This window comes from Corvus brachyrhynchos, unplaced genomic scaffold, assembly GCF_000691975.1.
Source record: "Corvus brachyrhynchos isolate BGI_N302 unplaced genomic scaffold, ASM69197v1 scaffold10, whole genome shotgun sequence".
NCBI lineage: Eukaryota > Metazoa > Chordata > Aves > Passeriformes > Corvidae > Corvus > Corvus brachyrhynchos.
Window position 1 is genome coordinate 10,494,078 of NW_008236180.1, and position 7,658 is coordinate 10,501,735.

The 7,658-nt window shown below is 42.5% G+C and overlaps 1 protein-coding gene across 8 annotated transcripts in view; it reads right to left on the bottom strand.

The window, feature by feature from the left end:
* Positions 1–3,012, bottom strand: part of STAU1 (staufen double-stranded RNA binding protein 1) — a 23,190-nt gene extending 20,178 nt beyond the window's left edge. For 7 of the 8 annotated variants that reach the window (XM_017735275.1, XM_017735268.1, XM_008635175.2 and 4 more), the window contains exon 1: positions 2,946–3,012. The gene's annotated coding sequence lies outside the window, so the exon portion shown is untranslated. Of the gene's footprint in view, positions 1–492; positions 589–2,945 lie in introns of those variants that run through there. The other variant, XM_017735240.1, reaches the window with a different exon arrangement.
* Between the last annotated feature and the right edge of the window lie 4,646 nt (positions 3,013–7,658).

Genomic DNA, 7,658 nt, shown 5'->3' on the forward strand with positions numbered 1-7,658 from the left:
ATGCAAAGCCACTTAAGAGGAGAAAAAGCTGGAGTCCAGCAGGAAATGCTGAAGTAGCTCTGGCTGGGAAAAGCAAAGGTGTAAGAGTTCATAAACTGTATCAGCTACACGTATTCTGAAGGTTACTTCTGTTGAAGTCAGGACACGTCTCAGTCACAGTTCAAGCATCAATTTAGAGTCACTTGGCCTTGCAGCACTATAAACAAGTGTTGGAAGTGCTCACGGGCACTACCTACGGCCATTCAGGAAAACCCCCTCGGAGCGCAGGACGCGCCCCAGTCTGTGTGCAGTGCTGTGACAGATCTTTCCTGTGCTGACAAATTAGTATTAGATTTCTCTTACACATGGATGCAAAATTATCCTCATGTTCAGCCAGTGGAACCTAAATAGACATGAACAGGTCAGCTGTCCATATCCACTTACAAGCCACATATCAATTTATAAATACATTTTACAGCCAAGTAAATCCATTTTACACACAAAGGCACTCACATGTGCACAGACACACACTGGTCACCTACGGATCTAATCAGGGCAGCACACAAAGGTTTATTCTTTCCTAATTTATAGGTGAATAGGAGAAATCACTGCTCCAGCTACCACCAGGCGGGCCATTAGTAGCAACACAAGTCCACTAGGGCTCTGTGAGCTTCAAATTCTGAACCTGTGAATGGATTTCCAAATGTGAGAGGAGCAGCAATGAGTCAGAGGGAAGTTTTTAGACAGTTACTGACAAAACAAGCCTAAGAGGAGAACCTAGATCAATACATTCATGGACAGAAAGATTTAATTATTTATTAAATAAGAGGTAAGAAGCTACTGGAAAACAACAGATACACCACCAAATCTACCATGTGGAGTATTTTTACTTTGGAAAAAAACATCATAAACATGTCAGACTTATCATACTACCACCTGTATAACTTTGTTTTTACTAGAGAGCAAAAATAGTTCAGTTCCCATTAGTCCAGAAGACACATATGCAGATTACACTCAGAATAAATCCTATATTTGACTACTAAATTTGCAGCAGTTACACTGGGTGCATTGTAACTGTGAGAGTGGTATTAGTGAGTCTGTCTAAAGGACCTCTACGAAATCATAAGACAAAGAAGAAAATTATTTAGAATAAGACTCCAGGGTAATAACTTTACAATCACTAAGTTTCATTCCCAAGAGCATAACTAGAATCACTGAAAATTTTCAGCTATAACACAATAATAATTGCTTGGCAAAGACTATACCAAAGCCTTGCAGATGAAGAAATGCAATGAAGTCTTGCAATGAAAAAAGCCAACTCTCCTTTTCTGCTGAAGTGCAATGTCTTTTTAAGTAACTGAAGTTACAGCTTTTAGCCACCCATTTTGAGAAGACAACACCAAAAGCTGTTATTTTGATGTCAGAAACATCAGGATGTTTCAGATCATGCTGGAAAGGAGGTCTGACATTATTTTCAGAAAACTTCTACAAGCAGTTTGCTTTTAAAGCAAGGCACTACCTTTCACATATTTGCCATTGCCTGGTTTTAGGGAACCAGGTTTCAGCTTCAAAACATGGGTGAAAGTGGCTTTGTAGTGGTACAGTGCAGGGAAGAGCAGTGCACAATCCCTGGGGTTTGTTTGCCCAAGAAAGGGGGCCCCTGACAAGGACAGTCCAGTTTGCTTTTGCTGTTTCCAGCTGAGTCCCCGAGAAGCTCAGAGCAAAGCTCAGACAGTGCCCAGCTCTCCCCAGGACAGCTCCTGTGTCACAGCTCCCTGCTCACAGGGGCACCCAGGACACAGTGCAGCCCCTACTCACAGAAATCTGTGGGGACTCAAAGGCACATCCTACTGCTTGAGACAAGCAACTTCAAAGAACAAAAGAACAAAGAACAAAATCTGGAATTTGTGTTTGCATTCACAGCTACCTGTGCAGGTGACGATCCTTTAGCTGATTTGTGGGAAATATTTCACTCAGATGAAAGAACTCACTGTCCATCATTGCACACTTAACTACAGGTTATTTGGGGATTCTGAAAGGCTTTACAGCACATTTACAAAGAAATATGCTCTTTACCCTATAACAGGCTTATAAAATTCTAACTATCCAAGAAAAAAGCACCATAATTGAGAAAGCTGAAGCTAACCACTCATAAAGGCTGTTTCAGTGGACAGAGAAAGAAAGATGGCAGAATTTCAGGGGATTTTTCCATGTAATCAGGGCTTAGATCCTTCAAACTTTTCAAGACACCTACTGGTACAAGTAACTGATCCCTACACACAGTACTCGAGGTGTTGCTAGAATTGAAGGCCACTCAGATATCCAAGAGAGGTGAAAGAACAAAAATTTTACTCACACAATCTGAGCCAGAAGCTAATTACAGAACTGCTCCTTTCCCACCCTTCCACAGTTACTTTTCGCTAACTCATACCAGAGTATTTGAAGTGTTACCAAAACAGTGTTGCAGTAGAAGGTTATCCTCACCAGGTGGAGGGGGAGAGGGGGGTGGTTGCATCAAACAACTCAGTGACCTATGGACAATACTAAACTTAAATGGATTTCCAGGTGACAGAAGACTGCTCATCACTTCTTTTAGATTTTTATTTTCTTTTGGTGCATCAATGCCTGGAACATTCCCAGAAATTTTGAACACATTAAAATGCAAAGTTCAGGTGTCACTAAGGTAACCAAAGAAATGCACAAAGATGTGAGCATGGTCAATCCACTCACCCAAAAAGAAATTAAAATCTTCATATATAAAAGAATGCAACATTTTTAGATAAAAGTTTTCTTGGGTTTTTTTTTTTGTGTTGTAATTCACACAGGACTTGCAGATACAAGCCAGAGGACCAAACAAAAATCAAACACTTCCTGTGGATAACTGGGTTTTACAACTTGTCATTTTTTTCAACACGATGCAAATAGAAAGGTAAGAAACTTTAATGTTTTAAGTAAATTTCCAGTACCTTTAGGAGATCCAGAGAGTGAAGATTTGTATTTAGTTCTCAATAGGATATTTATGATGGACAATGCCTAAAAGAAAAAACAGAGTTAGCATTTTCCTTCCTAAAGGCACAAAAAGATCTTCTGTAGAAAATCTCTCACCCTACACTGAGTTTGCTTCACCTATTTGATCATGAGGACTTGTATGACCCTTCCATTACCACTGACAAACTGTTCAACACAGCCGCTTTTCCAAGCAGAATTTCCAACCTGATCCAAGAATCCTCCTTACTCTTTTCCCAACCCCAAGTGATGTTTCTCACCCAAGCAGTGGAATCTCACAATAGTGCTCTTTGCAGAATTATGAGTCACTTGCCAATTTTCTTTCTGTAGTGAGGCTTCCAGTTCTTCTGTAGTGAGGCTCTTCTTCCTAAGAGCCCTAGAGATCAGCTCCCAAAATTAGACCCAGACCTTAATTCACAAAGCCAAACCAAAAGCAAGCCACAAACTGAGAAACTCTTGTAGCTATTAATTGCAGAAATTGATATAGATTCCACCTTTTGGCTACATTTCCAATCCAGTGATTTCACTCACAAATAGGCTAAAACCATTTTAGAATAAAATTATCTCAATCCTGCATATGAAACCTGTCACTGCATGGACTGCTCTAAATGGAAATCAAAACCTATTTTATTCTGCTTACAAATATAGCACAAAGTGTTTAATCCTTCTTTTCCATGCCTAAGCCAACTGTGTGCAGCTGCCAGCAACATCACTACGAGCCACAAAATGGGGGAGATCTCAATCTTGATTAAGGTTAGAAGAGGACAGAGCTCTTGAATTTACTTCCGACAGGCATTTCAAACTCTTAGGATGACTCCTAGGACTGTGAGCAGTTCTCCTGCTGGAACAAAGGAGGATGCAGAGCCTCAAATAGGCCGGCATCACACCTGTTGTTTACCAACAGGAGAGCGAAGAAGGAAGACAAGATTACAGTCGGCTCAACTTCTCTTCTAGAGGGTTTTCTGGAGGCTAAGCTAAGCATCTGAAAAACAAGGAAATGGATAATATTTTCAGGCAGGGTCAAGACCAAGTTGCATAAAGACAACAGAATTTTCTCCCCCAGCCATCCCTGGTGCCCCTGCCAAGAATGAACCCCTCAACCTCAGCACAACAAGTGCAAGGGGCTGGGCAGGCACTGCCCACTGGTAACCATGGTAAAGACACCACTGATGGGCACCAGCAGAGTCTCAGCACAAACCGACACTGCCAAGCTGCTTTAGAAAAAGCCCTCACCATCCTGAGATACAGCAACAAAGAACCAGCCCGAGCGAGGTCTGCACTAGTCCTGCTCCATACTCAGACACTGAGCCTTCAGCTGGAACCCTGCACCCACGTGGGGGACCAGGCTCCAGGCAGAATCGACGGAGGAAAAGCCCCAAACACTCAGCTTCAGAGAAATATAACCTATAGGAAAACTACTAAAGGATTTGAACTTGTATATCTGAAGAGGGCTGGCTGGGGCCTGAGAACCAGAAGTTCATGTACTTAAAAGGATTTTGGAGTGGAAAAGAACAATCTGTTCTTTATGGTTAAAGTGACAGAACAAGAGGCAACAGGCTTAAATAAAGGTGCATCAAGAAAACCTTTGTTGTAATGGTCACAATGAAGTACCCTGCTTTGAGTGACAGAGGGGTTCCCCGCTGGTGGCAAGCTGTAAGTCATTGATAGAAATCCACGAGGATGAGGTTGGCACCTGAGACACTGCAGAGGAATGGATGGACCACTTCACTCTGAGTCCCTCTCAGGTGGATTCCCAGCACTGAACACACTTCTGTGCACCTGGCTGGACTGGCACATTTCTATCTCTTATCCGAGGGACACCGAGGCCTGGTTGTTGTTAGACAACAGGTTTGGCAGCACAGGATCTCATGTGGGTCCTGCCACAGGCTGGCTCTGAACCCTGAGAAACCACCTGCAAATACAAGAGACTAAATCCTCAAAGAAACAGGTGTCATTCACTGCGAGGACCAGCATACGGAAAGGTGTCCTGCTCTTCAGGAGGTGCAGACTCGGAAGGCTGCAGGTTCTGATGCTCTTCTTGTGCCTCTTGTTAGGAACCAGCCGTATCCCCCATTCCCACCCTGTGTGCACACACTCACCGCTCCTGCCCCACCAGCACCAGGCAGAGCAGCCCGAGAAGCAGGACAAACGCCAGACACAACCATCAAGTTCATATTACAAGGGCTTCCTGACATCATCAAATAAAATTCATGTGACAAACAATATCTAAGAAGCAGGTTTAGCCATAGGAAATGAGATGTTAAATGAGATTCCTCTCTGAAGAGAAGATGCTCCATGACACAGTGCACCAGGACAGTCACCAGCCCATGGCAGCCAGAGCAAGCCATGTTCCTTGTTCCTTATCAACAACAAACTGTTCTCACGCAAGAAAGTTCATTTATCCTCATTTCACAGGCGGGCACCTAGAACACGAACCCCAAGCCCATCCCTGCCAAAGGGGGTGGGTACCCAGGAGGGTTCAGCTCACAAAGCTGAAGAGGGTGTGCAACACACAGCCCTGACCCCAAGCCCCTCCCCTTGAGGCCAGGCACGACAGTCTGGAGCTCTGGGAGAGGGAGCAGGCCCAGCCTGCGCCAGAATTCACAGTCACCCCACACACAGCCCCACTAGTGAACAACAGCATTTTCTCCCCTTTTTTGCAGACTGGGAATACATCAGTGTGTTCACTCCTATTTAAACAGTGATTAGAATGACTCCCTCTCTCCTCCTGTTTTTAAGGAATTTTAAATAACTCCAGTGTGGTGGCTGAATCTCTTTTGTCCCACACTCAACTATTTTGAGGCACAAAAAATAAATATCCAAAAACTCTAGGAGATTTGTTGAGATGCTTTGTTACCTAAAATACCTTTGAAAAACTCACATTAGGGGTAGCTTGGAAACATACAGCATAAAATTTCCAAGCTGCTGCAACAGTCTTTTAAGAGCATCTATTTACAACTGGAAAGTCTAAATAAATACTCACTATAAATTGATAAACAATGACTAAATTTTACAGACTTAAGGCTATTTGCACAAAATGTAAAATACTGGTTGAACAATGTTTTCTTCTTAGATAATCTGCAATGCTTCCGCAAGACAGGGTCCATCTCAAAAGTAACACTGTAAAAAAAGATGCTGCTCTTTTGGTAAGGGCACAAACACTAAATGTTATGCAAAATAGTCTGGGATACAAGATATGGATTATTAATAAGAGAAGAAAAGCTAAAATTTGAAAGTAAAAGCTGAAGGAAAAGAGGGAACTAGCAAACATACATAAGAACCAGGCAGTTCCAAACATAATGCAAATTGATAAACCAGGAAATGATATAATGAATAAACACTTAACTGTTTACTTCTAGCTCAATTAGCTTTGTGACAAAATAGTTCACGGATTTTAACTTTATTCCCTGCAGTAGAACAGGTAACAAAACCCACGGACACTGCTGAGAGCCAACATGCCCAGATCTCCTTCACTGTCCCAGGGCATCTGTAGCTCCTCTAATGAAATAACCAATCCCCGGCAAGGATCCTGGACAAAGCAACCAGAAAAAGGGCTTTTTGAATGTTCATTTGTCTCCAAGACAAAGGTGATGTTCTTCAGGAAGATCTGAAAGGCACAAAGTTTCCAGTTTTGCTCTGACTTTGTACAGTCACACCACTCCAAACTTATTTCAATCTATGAATAATTTTGCCACAAAACACATTTTGACTGACTTGTACTGATAGTGAAAACATGATTCATGATGTTATGAAAAACTCTGAACAGAATGGCTGGATAAAATAACAATATAAAAAGGAATTGTTTCTTGCATACACCCTTTTAGAAAAGTTTTGAAAGTTTCTGATCCAACTTCAGAAAATAGAAAACACAGTAAAAAATTCAGCCCCTTGGCTCTTTACATTCCCATCAAGATGTGACAGACTTTCAGTGAATCTCTGCAAAAGTTAGAACAAACAAATTTGTTGCATGTATGAGATAATCAACAGACAAATCAGAAATTACTTTGTTACATTGCAGCCATAGTTGCATAATCAGAACTCAAGTTCTCATGTCCACTAGTATTAAAAAAAGACCAAACCCAAAACATTTCCTCCAGTTTGAGCAAGGGAACTGTGCAGTACACTTGCACATTCTAGTTAGAAGAAACCAGATTTTATAAATATACCATTCCAAAAGCAGACAACAGATTTCATTCAGATATTTTATTTCACTGATGTATACGTGTATATATAGACCTAGCCTTCTCTGACATTGCAAAGGATGTTCCTCCCAGGTTTGCCTTAAACCTGCCAGAAAAGCAGTAACAAAAATACCCAACAGATGAATGCATCGTAAAAATGGCTCTGGCAATACCAAGTACAGCATCCCCTGGATGGACAACACAAACCTGCACTATCTCTAGGATAGACAAAGGCAGCAGAAAGGTTTAAACGGAACTTGTTGCTTTACATCTCCCGAAAAACTAGTGTTCTGCTCAGGAAACAGGGAGAAGTGATCCTGGAGCGGCGACGGCTGCCAGACCCGGTGGAAAGAGGGGAAAGCCGGGGTTGCCCGTTCAGCTGTGCGTGCGTTCTGGGAAACACGGCCAGGAGGGGCTGGCGCTGACCCTGCTGCTGTCATCGCACCCGCACGCGCTGCCCCAACAGTCCGACCAGTCTGGTTCGGACTCAGG